The 13,580-nt window shown below is 46.9% G+C and overlaps 1 protein-coding gene across 1 annotated transcript in view; it reads right to left on the bottom strand.

Moving 5' to 3' along the window:
* DAGLA (diacylglycerol lipase alpha) overlaps positions 1–13,580 on the bottom strand; it is a 56,425-nt gene that overhangs the window by 40,747 nt on the left and 2,098 nt on the right. The window contains exon 2 of the mRNA XM_050975335.1: positions 13,119–13,208. The gene's annotated coding sequence lies outside the window, so the exon portion shown is untranslated. The remainder of the gene's footprint in view (positions 1–13,118; positions 13,209–13,580) is intronic.

The following is a 13,580-nucleotide window of genomic DNA, read 5'->3' as shown; positions in this document are numbered from 1 at the left end:
ATGGAACTCCAGGGCCTCCAGCTTCTTACTCTACTCCCTGCTCACCAGCATTCCCAATTTGGCCTTTTTTCTGCATCACATCCCACAACTTATCTCAGGAGTTTTCCTCTTCTCATATTCCATGACTAAGTGGTTAGGGAGGTACGTGCCCAGCTGCAAGTCTAAAATGCTGGGAATCAGGGCTATCTGGAAAGGTTTTTTGGGAATCTAAACCCAAATGCATCTTTTCTCAATACAATTTGTCCTCATTGAACAAGGATCCTGGATCTGTGACACTTCCAGGCTCAAAAACCTTGGGAATGGCTTCAAACAGCCTAACCCCGACCTGGACATGACCTATTCCCATTTTCCTGATGCTGCCTGTTTATTTCCCTCACCGTGTCCCTGCTTGTTTCCTTGGCAGAGGACACGCTTGTATCATCCCATATTCCTAGAAATCAGCCTGGAAAGAGGTCATGGAGGTCATACTTCCCAAAGTCCAAGTGAAACTTCCAGTGGAAGCCCCCAACAGCCGATTTGAGAACCTCATCCTGTGGGAGTATGTTCAAGAGGGAACATTCCTGAATGCTATGAATTCCCTGAAAAGGACATTTCTGTGGTTTGCCTTTTCCTCTAACTCCCCAAACCCTCCCATGATTCCCACTTTCCAATATCTTGGAAAGCATCAATCTTGCACTTGATTAAGCAGAATCTGCTTCTTGGCCCCAATTCCAGATTTTTCCCAGCCTACAGTGAAAATCAAACCAACATCACGATATCCTGGAATCAGTTATTTCTGCAAGCTCATTTGATAAACCAGAACCTACAGGAATATTTATGGATTAAAAAACAAACCCTGAATTCATGTTTTTCCAGCAAGATCCTATGAACTAATCACCAGCATCCAAAGGATTGCTGCTATCCAAGGGCTTCTTTCCACACTGAATGTATACACTTTCACTTCCATGTTTACCCTGGAAGCAGGACCAAACACCAAAGTCCTGTCTGGGGAAGGGCCAGGACAGGAACACTTGTACAGGTGGGAATTTTAAATGTACAACAGCAGAGAAGTGGGAATTTCAGCCCAGAAATGTTCTTGGCTCGGATACAGACGTGGACAACATCCTCTTTCCCTTTTTCCTAAGCTAAAAGGGAACATTTCAAGCTTAACTCTGGATTTCCAGCTGCAACTTCCCAAGAAATGTGCTTCTGCCCCTCCCATCCCAAGGCTTCTACCTTAACACATGGGAATAGCCCTGGTAGTAAAATAAAGCATCAGGCTGAGCATTCCCAGCAGAAGAATCCTGCTTTATTCCAACCTGGAGAACAGTTTTCTAAAAGAAGCTGCCAGCTCTGCCCAAGCTCCTATAAAACTGCTAATTACAGTGCAAATCCAAAGAAAGCAGGAGCAGGGAAGGAGGGAGGGAATGAGGAAAGGAAAAGCAGATTCCAGGTCTCCAGCTCACCCAAATGACAGCTTGGGAAAACTTTTACTTCCTCAGTGCTTGCTCCTAAGAATAAATCACCTATTCCAGTGCTGCAGGACCCCAAAATTCCAGCCCCCATGGAAACCCTTGGAAGCAGTTCCCTCCTTCCACACCCCAACAGCTCCTCTCTCACCCTATCCCAAAAAGGCCCATTGTTCATTAGGAACATGGAGCTCACTGAGGAAGAGCACACGGAAAACCACCAACAGTCCAGCACATGCAGCTCCAACTCTCTCCCAAGTTTATGGAATTAAGTCCCAAATTCCCACCCATGGAAATCAAATCCTGGGACTTACCAGCCTGCTTTTCCTCCACCTGGTGCTTGGGATAAAGATGTTGGAATCACCACAGGGAACAAACAGCACTGGTCCCACACCTCTCCAAACCATCAGGACCAACGGACCAAATATTTCCTTGTCCTTTTCCTATGAATTCTTACCCATCCAGCACTTCCCTAAAGACAACAAGCAACCTAGAACTGCAATCCTGGGCTGAATCCTGCCAAGCTGAACTCTCCAGACTCTTCCTGAATCTTAGATTTGTGATGGAAAGCAGGAATCCTCTTTTCCTTTTGCTTATGTAAGCAAGGATGAATCAAGCCCAGGCTTCCCTGATCCTGTGTCATATTTAAGCCTTAAATATATTTATTTTTCCACATTCCCTTCTTCTTGGACACTCCAGGAGCTGCATTTCCAAATCCCAGCACACACATCCCTCCTCCTCACCACCCACAGCCTGCACGTGGAGCTGATCCACAGTTTCTCCAGGCCCTCAGGATCTGCGCTCTCCTGGCAGCCACAACACCCATCCCTCCCCAGCAGGGATCCAGCCCTGCCCACTGCTCCCCAGGGAGGGCCAGGAGATAGGGATTCAGTTTCAAGCTCAGGAATTATTTAATCCCATAAGGCAGCTTTACATCGCCTCAATTTCCACAGGTTTTCCAGCTCTGACTCCTGGAATTACTCACACATATTTACTCCAACTTTTTCCTGCTGACACAGATTCCTCGTGCCTGTTTCTCCCTGTGGATTCTCCACTACAGATCCTGGAGTTGGAACTGCTGATTCCTACATCTACGCTCCAATATCCGGCAAACTCAGTGCCACTGGAAGCATGGCCACACATTCCTGGCTGCAGCCGTGGCACCAGGAATCTCCTCCTGATTCCATGCTTATTCCCTAATTGACACTCCTGGTGTCTCCTTGATACACTGACCTTGCTCAGACTGGAGAAGGGAAGGCTCCAGCGAGACCATGGAGCTCTTTCCAGTGCCTGAAGAGATTCCAAGATTGCTGGAGAGGGACTATGGATAAAGGCAAAAAGTGACAGGACAATGGGAATGGCCTCCCACTGCCACAGGGTGTGGAATTAGATGGGATATTGGCAAGAAATTCTTCCCTGTGAGGGTGATGAGATTCTGAATTTCCCAGAGGAGTTGTGGCTGCCCCATCCCTGGAAGTGTCCGAGGCCAGCTTGGCTGAGGCTTGGAACAACCTGGGCTAGTGGAAGGTGTCCCTGCCCCTGGCTGGGGGATGGAACTGGATCACATTCTAGATCCCTTCCAACCCAAACTATTATGGGATTTTTCTCCCTGATACCACCACTCTCCATGTTTCCATACCCTCCTCACTTTCCCTTGTTATGGGGGAGTCCTTCAGCAGAGCTTGGAAGGAGCTTGGAAAGTTGTCACTCCAGGGGCACTGTCCCTGCCCTCTCAGCCACCAGCTCCAGAGCCAGAATTCATTTGGAAAAGCTGGACAAGAGGGAGGTGAAAGGAGGTGAGGCAGAAGCAGAGAACCCACGTGACAAGAGCAGAGCTGCAGCCGAAGAAATCCCTGGAAAAGCATTCCTTGGCTCCAAGCAGCTGTGCAGGCACAAACTGAATGGCACAGATTGGAACTGACTGTTCCTAACAATTGGTTATACCACAGAAAACCAGGAACAATCCTTCCCAAGGGAACAGGGAGCAGGAAAAATGAACTGGCCACATGTGGGAATGCACCAGCTCTGGAGCTGGGGAATGCCAGACTATGGCAGGAGTTAATTAGAAGCAGCAAGAGATGATCCAGAAACTAAATCAACCATGTGATTCCTAAAATATAGATAGGAGGATCCCAAAAATGAGATTAATGTGCTCCTCCTAAAACTATCCCTAATTCCAGATGGCTTGGGTAAGAAGGGACCTTAAGCTCATCCCATTCCAGCCAGCCCCTGCCAGGGGCAAAGGCACCTTGCACTATCCCAAGTTGCTCCAAACCCTGTCCAAGCTGGTCTTGGACACTTCCAGGGATGGGGCAGCCACAGCTTCTCTGGGAAATCCATGCCAGGGCCTTGCCTTCCTCACAGGGAAGTATCTCTTCCCAATATCCCATCTATCCCTGCCCTCTGGCAGTGGGAAGCCATTCCCATTGTTCTGTCTCTCCAGACCCTTGTCCCAAGTCCCTCTCCAGCTCTCCTGGAACCCCTTTAGGCTCTGGAAGAAGCTCTAAGGTCTCCCTGGAGCTTTCTCTTGTCCAGGCTGAACATTCCCAGCAATCCCAGCCTGTCCTCAATCCATGTCTGAAATGAACAGGAAAAACATCACCATTCCTGCAGCACATCCAAGCAGGATCATCCTCAGAGCTGCACCTGGATGTCCCACCTGGCTGCTGGGCATCCTGGATCATGGCCAGGTGATCCCAATCTCTCTCTACAGAACTCAACACCTCCACAGCTTTTGGAAAGCAAAGGAAAGCAAATCCATTTTTCCAAACACAAACTGAGCTCAAATCTCGTCCAGGGAAGTTGTCAATCCTCAGAAAACAGGAAAGATCCCTGCTCCAACAGCACAGGGATGCATTTTTGCAATTGATTTCCCCTCCTCCTCCAGCAGACACGAATTCCAAATGAATTTCACACTTGAATTTATAATCCTAACAGGATTATAAGAAAAAAAGCTGTTCATTGGGATCTACTTCAGGACAAGCCCCTGGCTCCCAGCCCAACCAGTTTGAGGCTGCTGGAAAAGAAATTCCTTTTTCCTCTCATTCCCGAGGCAACGCGTGGCCATCCTGGTAATTAAATTGAGTGCCTTTGCAGAGATTCCTTCGGCAGGATTTGTCCAGGTGTGGATTTTCACTGCTTTCCTTTAATTATCTTATCATTAACCATGAAGTATCCAATCACCCAGAGCTTTTTCAATTAAGCTTCAAAAGGAAATGCCTGGAAGAGCTCTTGGTGGGAATGTTCTAATCAGCTGGGAAGAGATCACAGGCACCAGGGTTGGGGTTTGGTGACTCATTCTGTTATTGCCAGGACAAGTGAACTTCCAAAGCTGGAAAAAAATTCTTTTATTCCATCTTTTTCAGTTCACTTCCTCATCCCTGATCAGAGCTCAGAGGCCTGGGAGCAATATGATATTTTAATTAACACAGTTGATTAAAGAATCATAATCAAGCTCTGAAGGATCAAGAATTATCCCTGCCCAGATCTGACTCTTCTCCATCCCAATCCTGTGCCTGTTTTTGCCTCGGTTCCTTCCCTCAGCCTTAAATTCTGAGCACAGGCACATGCTGAGATCTCCTACAGTTCTCTTCTGGGAAGCAAGGGAAAATATTCCCAGTTTTTTTGATAAGGAATAACAGGAATTTTGCCTGTATCCTTGTGGAGATGTTTTGGGATCCCACAGCCCACAGGAGAGGCAAATTATCCTCAAACGCCAGGCTGACACTTCTGTGTATCCAACAGCATGGACAAATGGACCATGAAATTGTTCAGCTTGGAAAAGCCCCCCAGGATCATCCAGTCTAACATTCCCCAGCACTGCCAAGGCTACCACAACTATCCCAAGTGCCACATCCATGCAGATTTTAAATCCTTCCAGGAATGGGGATTCCACTACTGAAGCCTGTTTCAATGCTTTGCAAGCCCTTCCATGAAGGAATTTTCCCTAGTATCCAACCTAAAACTTCCCCTGGCACAACTCCAGTGTCACTTATCACCTGGCTTGACAGATGGCTTTGATTTTTTTTTCCAAAATACCAAGAGAATTCTAAAGGTCTCTTGGAGAAGGGATCTCTTGAGCACTCCTAACAGCTCCCAGAATTCCAGGAGCTTCTCACACACCTTCCCAGCCAGGTTCCTGACAGTCTTTCCCACATTCCACAGACAACACACCTTCTCCAGTGGGGAAAAAAGAAATCAATCAATGTCTCCAACTGCTGACATTCCCATATTTGCAACCTTCCATGGATATCTAAGGATTTATAAAGATCCCATGGATATTGAATGATTTTATTTTTACTGCAAAGAGGGAAACAGCAGAGCACACAGACCCAGGGAATACCTAGCTCCAGCATCCAGCCTGGAATTGTCCAGCACAGGATGAACCCAAGCATTCCTTAAGCTGGAAAAACTCCATGTCCACAGGTTTCTTCCTCCCTCCACCATATTCGTTGCTCCCAGCTGGGATCAGTGTCCAGCAAAAGATTAAATGATCCCTCTGGAGTAAGAGAATAAGGTTATGGAATGACACTAGGAATAATTCCCCCCTCAGTTACATGATTTCCTGGTTGGAATTTTCAAGGTGTTCCAGCTCCCAGCCTGAAGCTGGAAAAGGTAAAAAGGACACCAGGATGACCTCGTCCCTTTCCATGAGGAAGTTTTAAATTCTAGTACTAGCAGTCCACACATCCCTTCTTCCCTTCTCCCTGATAAGCCAGGAAGGAGACAACACAGCAAAATGGGAAAACTGTGTTTCCACCAGGAAAGTAGCAAGGGGATGGGGATGGACAATCCATGTTCTGAAATGTGTCGGGAACAAATCTCACCTCCACCCTCATCCAGCTCTTCCCAAGTCCACCACAGGGTTTAGCACTACCAGGATGGGAGCCAAAGAACCCAGAGGTAAACATCCAAGAGAAAACAAGAAGGAAAGGGGTTGGAATCACTGGAAAAGCCAGCAGGAGCTGCCTCTTTAACACCTCTCCCTCAGCTGCCAGCACCCAGGAATCCCATTCCTGCTCCGGGCTGCCAGCACGGAATGACCTCTGGAGAACACAGATCCATCCACCAGCAGCACACAACTCACCCCTTTTCCCTCCTACAATGATCCAACACCCCCATTTCAGGGAAATCTGAGGCACAATTCCGTGATTTTCTGCAGGGAAGAACAGAAGCTCTGAATCCCCCACGTTTCTGGGGTGGGCTTTTCCCCCGCTCCAGGAGGAAGATGAAGTCATGTTCCCAAAATAGTTCCAAGGAAAAAGGCTCCAAGGAAGGCAGAGCTCCCCTTTAACCAGAGAGCTGAAACTTCCCTGCCTTCCAAAGGGATGGATGAATTCAAATTCCATTCTGCAGCATTGGAAACATGGAAAATGGAAGTATTAAAGTACCAAGTCATAATTAATAACAGCCACTAATTAATGGAAAATTCAAATTTAGGGGGGAAAAAAAAGACAACCCCATTATTACAAAATAAAGGATGACAACCTTCAGGCAGAAGTCCCAAATCCAGATTTATGACAAATTAAGGGATTGGATCCCTCAGGCAAGAGTCCCAGATGTGCTGACCACAACCCAGCCATGGTGCAGTGGCAGAAGAACTTGAGGGAAACTCCCACAGAGAAAAATCTGCACAGCTGCTTCAGTCAGGATCCCAACACATTGAAACCCAGACCCCATCCCATGGCAGGTGCCTGTTTTCCATTGGATTTGGCTGGAAACTCATTTAAAAACCACAATTCTTCCTTAATTGACCTCTCATCTTTTCCCCTTTCAATTTTCTAGTGAACTTTGGGACTGCAATTCCTCTTCCCTCACACAACGCAGCCGTTTTCCTGAATTCCACCCCGCCCCCCCAGCCTTTTTGAGCACACATGGGGCAATATTCCCAGGAAGAGGCATGCAGACAGGACTGGGCAAAGTCCCATATTCCTTGGGAGCTACTTAAACAACAGCTGCACTGGGGAAAAAGAAACCAGATTTCTCTGTCCTGAACATCTTATCTACTTCCAAGGAGGTGGGAAAAGCAGATTCAGGAACAGCTCAGCCTGGAAAACTCATCCCAAGGGGGTTCCTAACCCTGCTCCACAAGCATCTGGAACCCAGGGTGGTCTTTTTGCTGCCCTCCCCCCCGAAAAAGGATCTCGAAGTTGCTGAGTCAGCAAAACAACAGCAGGGCGGATTCGGGCATCTCCTTATCCAACTTGTAATTAACTCCGAGGCCACGGAGCAGCCTGGAATGGGAAAACTCAGAGTCAGGAGCCAACTGGGAGATAAGGAATCTTGGTTTCCCACTTAAGTCAGAAATTAAATCCCTTTCCTACCTTTCCTGACAAATCATCTTATAAATGAGAACTCCAAGCCTTGAAACTCCCTGTTCCCATAGGAACATGAGAACTTCCAACCTCATCTCCTTTTCCAAGAGCAGTGATGTCTAATGGAGCCTCAGCAACTGGAATACTATAAACATTGGTAAAGGTAAAAGAACAATTCTCTCATTTCTCCTCCAAAAAGGGAGCAGCAGCCAAAGCCCCGGGGGCCACCAAGTCCTAAATTCCTCACTTTTCCTCTCTCCTAAAGGGATCTGTCACTTTTTCTCCCCAAAAAAGTCAGAGTTTCAACAAAAACTCCTATATGAAATGCAAATTCCTTGGAAAACCCTTGCAGTCAGATGTAAGGAGCTGAGCAAACACCGGGATAGCTGACTAAAGTACAGAGTAACAAATGGTCATGTTGCCTGGGAACAGGATCTCCTACTTGGACAACCAGGAATTCCAGTATTGCACCCTCTGGCTCAAAACCTTTTACCTCCGGACACTGAGGCACAAGATCCATCTGCTTTCCTCCTATCCACATAAAACTTCCAGGCCCTGACACACTGGAATGGTGAAAGCATTCCAGAAGGAAAACGGGGATTTGCTCCCACTCTGCACCCAAAAATTTCCCTAAATATTAAGGTTTAACCAAACAGCAACTGCTGGAAGAACAGAAATGAAAACTCACTGTTTTTTGGGAATGCTAAGCCCCTCGTGCTCCAGAGCACAGGCTCCAGGGCTGTGTTTTCCATGCCAGGCAGGAGGGAGTGTTTTGGCCAAGCCCCAGGGAATTCAGAGCCCAGCAGTTCACCAAACAAATCCACGTTAACATTGGGATTTTGGTGTCATAAATCAGGTGCTTTCAGGTGAAAAGGTTCCGGATTGCTCCGACCACACCCTTCCATGCTTTTTGCACTCCAAAGGGCAGCATTTCCCAGCTCTGGCATACAAAAGGCAAAATCCTGCAGCTACAGGAACAGGAACCAAGATGAGCTCTTCCCATTCCATCTGGTTTTCCAAACCCCCCCCGTCTAGGCTTTTCTGGAATGAGAAGCCTCATTTTTTAGCAGTGGGAAGTACCTCTCACTCTCCTCAATCCACATCCTCCTTCCAAGTGTTGTTCAATTAAGAGTTAACCCAGAAAGGAAAATGAGGAGAGCATCTGGAAAACAACAGGATAAATACAATGGCAGATGGGAACACCAAGGACGACAGGAGCTGGATTCCAATGATACCTGTGGGTTCCATCCAATTTGGGATATCCCATGATTGACTCGTCCATTGCACAACACCCCAAGGTTTTAAGAGGGTAATTGGCTGAGGACCGTCCAGGATCCTCCGTGTTGGAGACATTCCACGTTCCCTGGGGCGACTCCACCTTTTCCTTAGCCTGCCCAGGTGACACCTGCCCAGCACCTCGTCCACCCGGTTGGAGCTGCCACGGAACGCTGAACTAATCCGACCCTTGGGATGAGCAACCAGTGAACAAACACAGCGCATTCCCTTCCGCTCTCCTGAGCCAGAAGGATCTGGGTGAGCCCGGAGTCGTTAAAAGCCACCTCGGATCAGTTCTGCTGCCTGAATCCCCTCAGTGTATTCCAAAAACCCGGAACCGCGAGTCCTTACTGGGCTTGCGGATGTCACAATTCCAAAAGTTCACTTCCCTGTCTTGTCACCTGCCAAGAGAAGGAAAATCTGGCAGGATCATCCCCCTGAGGACCAAACTAAGCCTCTTGTGTCCCAAGGAATCAAGGCTAAATGTGAGAATCCTTGGAGTTCCTACCCAGAAGTGGCTGGAAATCAGAGTTCCAGACCATTCCAGGGAACAAACATGCAAGGAGCCAGCAAATCCATGGACACAAAACATGGGTAATGGTATGAAGGACATGGGAAAAGTTGGGAACATCAAACTCCTCAGGAGTGCCTGGCCTGCACATAGAGAATCATGGAATTGTTAAGGTTGGAAAAGACTTTGAGGTTCATCAAATCCAACAACCAACCCACTAACCCACAACCCCAAGTATCACATCCACGTGGATTTTAAATCCCTCCAGGAATGAGGAATCCACCAGTCCCTGCTGCCCAGGGCAGCATCTTCCAATGCTTTACAACCCCTGCCATTAAGAAATATTCCCAATATCTAACCTAAACTTCCCCTGATGCAACTTGAGGCAGCTTCCTCCTGTCCTGTCATTTGTTCCCTAGGAGAAGAGCCCAATCCCATCTGGCTCCCATATCCATCCAGTCATGGAGTTGTAGGGAATGAGAAGCTCCCCCAATCCTCCTTTTCTCCAGAATAAAACACATCCCGCAAACTCACACGTTAGATAACAGAGAAACTTCCAACATCGGCGTGTTCCTGATTTCCCTCCCCAAATTCCTGCTCCCCACCTCACAAGGGAATTTCACCAACTCTGCCAGTATTCCCAGGAGGCTCCACACTTACTCAGCCACCCATTCCTGAGCCTTTTCTGCAGCTTCCCACGTGCTTCCCACCTCCCAGCTCGCCTCTCCTCATTCCTCCGCCCTCATCCAAGGGGAACACAAAGTCAGAGCAAGGCCCCGGAGAGTCCCAAAATTCTCCTTGCCAGCTGGGATTCCATAAGGCAAAGAGTTCCATGCAACAAATCCCTTTATCTCAGGCTCTATCAGGCCTTGGAATAACCACAGATAACACTGGATTTGGGGATGTACCCATTTCCTACTGAGTTAAATTTGATTATGGCACTGGAGGTGTTCAAACAAGCTCAGGGAGAAAATATGATCCCTTCTTTTTTTAAGGGCCAAAAGACTCTTTTCCAAAAGCAATACATTGATCCAGGAATAGCCACAAAATTTAGAGGGAAAAAGGTTTTCCAGACAAAGCAACCTGTGGCTTCCCACAGAAGATTTAACACCACAATTCCACAACGGGAAAGGGAATTTTGCCCCTGGATTTGTCAGTGAATTTTGAGGAAAGCTCTAATCCTTCCAGTTTTGGAACACGGATGCCTCTTTTTCCACTAGAAAGTAAGGGAGAACTGACAAAGGTAGAGGGAAGAGCAATCCCACAGAGCACAAAATCTCTCCACAAAATTTTCCCTTATTCACTACTCTATCCAGGGAAGAAAATGAGCAACACAAATCACAAATTCCTGCTTTTATGGGAAGTTTTTCTACTTCCTCTGACAGGGCATATGTTTTCCCCTCTCCAAGGAAAAATCCAGTTCATCCCTGAATGCTCTCATTTAGGGAAATGCTGGTTGTCATTAGCGGATGCTCTGGTGCCATGGAGATGGTGACAAACAACTGAATCAGCCGGAAAAAAACGAAGTCACAAAAAGGGGAATGTGCTTCCAAAGGTTAAATGTGGCCCAGAGATACATGAAGAACATTTATAGGATCTGGATGTCACCAAGAAATAGAGTGCCCAGGCAAGTTGTGGATCCATGAAGTGTCCAAGGCCAGGTGGGATGGGGTTTGGAGTTACCTGGGATAGTGGGTGAGCTTTAAGGCCCCTTCCAACCAAAATCATTCCAAGATTCTAATCAAGGGATCCAAGAAAAGCAGGATAAAGTTTTTTCAGGACAATCCCCGGCTGCCTGAGATGCTGGAAGCTCCTAAGCAGCACCTGCCTTGTTCTGATTTTCTGGGAGGTGAAACAGTTCATTTCCCACAGGAGAAAACAGCACCAATTTGCAGGATCATTTAGCAGACCCAATGGGAAAAGCCAAGCCTCCAGAGGCTCCCAGTTTGGAGCTGAAATCCATATTCCAAAAATACATCCAGGCTGTGTCAACACCAGGGACCTGGGCTGAAAAGACAAGCCATGACAGAATAATAAATTTCATCCCAAAGGATGCAGAGCTGTGGAAATTCCAACTTCCAGCAGACATGGAGCATCAGGACACATCCAAATGGGAACCTTCCAGGGAAGAAAAGCACCTTTCAGGGAAGAAAGGGCTGAATTCCATCCCAACCTCCCCATTTTCTATTTGCTGCACTGAACTATAATAGGAATGTCCTGAATTTTCCTGTTTCTTTTCATTATCCAGTTCAAATGTTTTAAGGTGGCCTGAGGGATTCAGTATTTTATTCCAAAAGAACAAGGATAAGGAGTCTGTCCTGCAGCCTGCCTGGATGTAAAATCAGGATCACTCAGATCTGTGGGGATAATAAACCTCCAGGCCAAGAAATCCCAAGGAAACATGTTCCAGAGGAAAAAGGGAGTGGAAAATGCTCATTTAAGGTGGCATTCCCATATTTACTGATGGTTATGAGTGAGCTGTATTGGGATATTTGCCACTGACTCCTGATGAAATGGCAAGTGAAAAACACCAGGAAAACTTGGAATTGAAGGTTCTAAATTACATCTTGTATCCTGTTTTCAGGGAAAAACTCCTAATGAGCTCAAAGCCAGCCCAGAGGAACCCACTTGTTCCTTTTAATTCTACACCAAGGGAACACATAGGAACCAAAACCTCAGCTGGAAGGGAACAAAAAGCCAGGAATTTTCATGCAATTCTACAGATCATTGAAGAGGAGCTCAGAAGGCTCCTCAAAGAGAGGGATAAATGCCAATGGATAGGGCAGGATGAGGATTTTCAGGGATCTGCTGGAGCACAAGGGCAGTTAAGCAAGGATGTGAGTTAAAGAAGAAACTCCTGGATTAAGGGCCCAGGACAGAATTCCTGACAGTCTCTGTCTGCCATGCAGATTTCCAGCTCCTGCTGCAAGGAAGAGGAAAATAATACAAAGCTTTTTTTATTTCATCTTTCCAAAGAGATCCAGAGGTAAGGGATCCATGTGTCTTCCAATGGAAAGAGGGGAGAAAGGAAAGAAAAGGAGGAAGAAGGAATGCCTGAAGGTACAGGGCACATTTTTCCTGAAACTCTGTGGGAATTATTTCTTGTATCCAAAATCCCTGCTAGGGTCCAGCAGCATTTTTGTCCGTATTTCAGGGGAGGATATTCCTCAGCAAAGCAAACTTTCCCATTTTTTACCAAAACCTGGAAGACCATTCTAATTTCTTCCATTTTCAAAGTTCCAAGCTGGACAGGTGCTGCACCTGGCAAATTTTCAAGGATTTTTTTCTCTGATTTCTCCTTAAAAATCCACACAACAAGGTATAGAAACACACCTAAATTAACAATATCATGTATGAAATAAAAATATCAGCTCCAACTGGCCTGGAATGAAGAGCCTGATTGACTCCCATCTATCCCAGTAGGAATAAACATCCCAGCACTCTCTGCAGATCCCACAAAAGTCCATTTGTCACACTTCCCATGGCACAAAGGCCACTTTCATCTGCTCCCAGTGCCCAAAAAACTCCAGCCCTGCAGCTCCAAGAGCAGATTAAAATGGTTTCACTCACCCCATCTCAACTGCTGTGCCTTTAACTGGAAATTCCTCAAACTCCAGGGCTCAATCCAGCTCGGGATGTTCCTATTCATCAGCTGGATCACTGTTGGGAGCAGAGGTGGAACCAAGGGTCATTCTTTTGGGAAAGATGGAATGAGAGGGGAGGAAAAGCAGGGTGCAGGCTCCCCAGAATAAAGCTGTGTGGTCCAGGGGAGGCATAAAGGCTTAATAAAAAAAAACAAAAACCTTCAGACAGGACAGGGATGTTTGGGACAGAAGAAAATTCCCGCTGGTTTAGTCCAAGGAAGTTTCATAAATCACAGCCAGGCCTGGGAATGACAGGAAGCTTCTCCAAACTCTCCTCCATCCAAAGCTGAGCAGCTTCCCAAGCTTTACACCCTCCAATCTGAACACTTCTCCTCCCTACATCCTTCCAGCTGCCTGGAAAAGACCCCCAAAAACTAGGATTATGCCA

Source organism: Serinus canaria, chromosome 5 (genome assembly GCF_022539315.1).
Source record: "Serinus canaria isolate serCan28SL12 chromosome 5, serCan2020, whole genome shotgun sequence".
Taxonomy (NCBI): domain Eukaryota; kingdom Metazoa; phylum Chordata; class Aves; order Passeriformes; family Fringillidae; genus Serinus; species Serinus canaria.
The sequence above is the reverse complement of the archived record's forward strand: the minus strand, read 5'-3'. Positions and strand labels throughout refer to the sequence as shown.